At 38.5% G+C, this 3,069-nt stretch overlaps 1 long non-coding RNA gene across 2 annotated transcripts in view; it reads right to left on the reverse strand.

Moving 5' to 3' along the window:
* Nucleotides 1-2,591: 2,591 nt before the first annotated feature.
* The window catches only part of LOC147020701 (uncharacterized), a 1,810-nt gene continuing 1,332 nt past the window's right edge, over nt 2,592-3,069 (reverse strand). For both annotated transcript variants that reach the window (XR_015062103.1, XR_015062104.1), the window contains 2 exons: nt 2,976-3,033; nt 2,592-2,750 (listed from right to left, as the gene is read on the reverse strand). This is a non-coding gene — a long non-coding RNA (uncharacterized LOC147020701). The remainder of the gene's footprint in view (nt 2,751-2,975; nt 3,034-3,069) is intronic.

Consider the following 3,069-nt stretch of genomic DNA (forward strand, 5'->3'; position numbering starts at 1 on the left):
AGGAGTTGAAGAAGAGAGGGAAGAGGAGGAAAAGGAGAATGAGGAAAGAGAGAATAGAGAGAGGGAGGAAAGAGAGAAGAGAGAGAAGGAGGAAAGAGAGAAGAAAGAGAAGGAGGAGAGGGAGGAAAGAGCGAGACAAAATAAATATCAAAATATGGAAACCAGTGAGATTCAAAAAAGATTGGCGGTATTACAGAAAATAACTCAACCCACCGAGGAGGAAAACAAAGAATTGACAAGTCTATTTGCAATATTTTCTTCAAGACTATTGACATCGTCAAGCCATTCATTTTAATTCAAGTTTTCCCTTAAATAAATGGAGGAGAGAGTGAAGGCATTTCTAAGGATTCTTTATGTTTTAAAAATTAAGATTCAAATGTGCATGTTGGAAACTAAAAAGGTTTTTGCACTCTGCAGGAATTTTTCTCATAAATAAATGAGTTATTGTCTCAAATGTAAAAAGAAAACTAATACTAAAAATATTTCATATATTAAAAGTAAAAATAACAGGGTTATCCAAAAAGGTATATGTTCGGTGTGTGGTTCAAAAAAAAATCAATTTATCTCCAAACACAAACTCGGAGGAGATATACAAAAGTTTTTATCAGGAAGTAAATTTACAACTACTGGAATACCAGGGGAATTACATCTTCCAGGGTATTCTTTCTGTGGTCCAGGCACAAACTTGGATAAAAGATTAGATGAGGCAGACAATCCTAAATCCTGGAGTAAACCAATCAATAGAGTTGATGAAGTGTGCATGAGACACGATATTGATTATGGGAATACCACAACGTTGGAAGAAAAGCATGAAGCCGATAGAGAAATGTTGTATAATTTGTCTCTGATACAAAATCCAACCTTGAGAGAAAAAGTTGATAGGTTCATCGTGAAGAAGATGATTAGTGCTAAATTGAAACTTGGACTTGGAAATTCAAAAAACTTGTAAGCTCTAATGATGTCATTAAGACTGAAGAGCAATTAGCTGATGAATTACATAAACCAATATTCACAAAGTTTCAGAGAAGGAAAGTTTATTCCAAGGAAGTAGATTATATCTGGTCTGCTGATTTGATTGAACTCAATAATGATAAGGGGTACAAGTATGCTTTAACCGTTATTGATTTGAGGAGTAGATATGTGTGGGTTGTCCCTTTGAATAACAAAACAGGTAATACTCTTATGTTAGCTTTTCAACAGATATTTAATAAAAGTAAGAGAAAACCTAAAAAATTGTGGACTGATGAGGGTAGAGAGTTTTATAACAAGACATTTATGAATTTTCTAAAAAATAACAGTATTACATTATACAGTACCTTTAATGAAGGGAAGGCAGTTGTTGTTGAACGTTTTAATCGTACCTTAAAAGAGAGACTATATAAAAAATTCACACAACTCGGTTCACAACAATGGTTATCTTTTATTCAGGATATTGTGGATAAGTATAATGACACGATTCACACGTCAACGAATATGAAGCCATCAGAAACATTTACAAAATTAAAATATGAAAAAGAGATTAATGTCAGAAAACCTAAGTTCAAAGTTGGTGATATCGTAAGAATATATAGGTGGAAATCTCATTTTGAAAAGGGTTTTACTGAACGATGGACGAAAGAACTTTTTAAAATTGTTGATGTAATAGATACGGTTCCTTGGACTTATAAGATATATGATTTGGAAGGGGAAGAGATTTTAGGTTCATTTTATTCACAGGAATTACAAAAGACAAAGATAAATTGAAATTTTTTGACTCCGCCCCTTTTTGACTCCACCCACACAAGCCCCACCCACACAAACCCCACACAAACCCACCACACACAAACCCCACACAAGCTCCAATAAATTGAAATTTTTTGACTCCGCCCCTTTTTGACTCCACCCACACAAGCCCCACCCACATAAACCCCTCCTACACAAACCCCACACAAGCTCCACACAAGCTCCACACAAGCTCCACACAAGCTCCACACAAGCTCCACACACACACAAGCTCCACCCATATTCACATAATTAGTGATTAGTTAATTAGTTCCCCCACACACAACATGTTTATTTAATTAAAAAATTATCCACCCATCCACACAAGCTCCACTCATCCACCCATCCACCCATCTCTCCACCCATCCATTGATCCACACAAACCTCATCCACATAAACCCCTGCCCACATAAACCCTGCCCACATCAACCCCTCCCACATAAGTCCTGTCTACACAAGCTCCACACAAAAACTCCACACACATAAACCCTGTCCACATAAACCCCTCCCACACAAGCTCCACCCACATAAACCCCACCCACATAAACCCCTCCCACACAAGCCCCACCCACATAAACCCCACCCACATAAACCCCGCCCACACACACCCCGCCCACACAAGCCCCACCGAAGCCCCGCCCACATAAACCCCTCCCACACAAGCCCCACCCACACAAGCCCCACCCCCTCATCCCCCTGTGCGCCCCACCTTTGACCCACCACCTCCTCATCCCACCCCCCACCCTTCCCCACACACACACATGGGGAGGGGAGGGATGGGATGAGGGGGTGATGGGTCATTGGGGGGCGCACCTACCCTCCCTTCATGTTTTGATCCTCTTCTTGTAATTCAGAATCAAGTAATTGTATACAAAACAAATATAATTTATTAATATTGAAAATATTAAATATTCATTTGCGAGAATGTATAATCTTTCCCAGCAATCTTCTCCAGATGTCTTGTGATTTCGAAACTCAGACACCATATTCTGTTTTGAAACAAAAAAGTGGATAATAATTACATGGTAATATGAGTAAGCCTCGTTGACCACTGAATTAACACACCAGGAGGCCGACTCAGCCTGTCATCCTTTCAAGGTCAATAAAATTAATTCCAGTGTACTGACAAAACCGCGTTCAAACTAATAATGCAACCAACATTAGACGACATTCTAAAGAGAGAGTGATATTAATAATAATTCAGAAATATTTACCTCCAGAAAATCATGTGTTGTACAAGATTGCTTCAACAGCTGATGTTGTGCGATAGTGCTGAAAAAAAAAAAAAAAAAAAGTCAAGGTATAGAT

The sequence above is a fragment of the Eptatretus burgeri genome, chromosome 9, assembly GCF_056783735.1.
Source record: "Eptatretus burgeri isolate ZD-2024b chromosome 9, Ebu_testis_v1, whole genome shotgun sequence".
Taxonomy (NCBI): domain Eukaryota; kingdom Metazoa; phylum Chordata; class Myxini; order Myxiniformes; family Myxinidae; genus Eptatretus; species Eptatretus burgeri.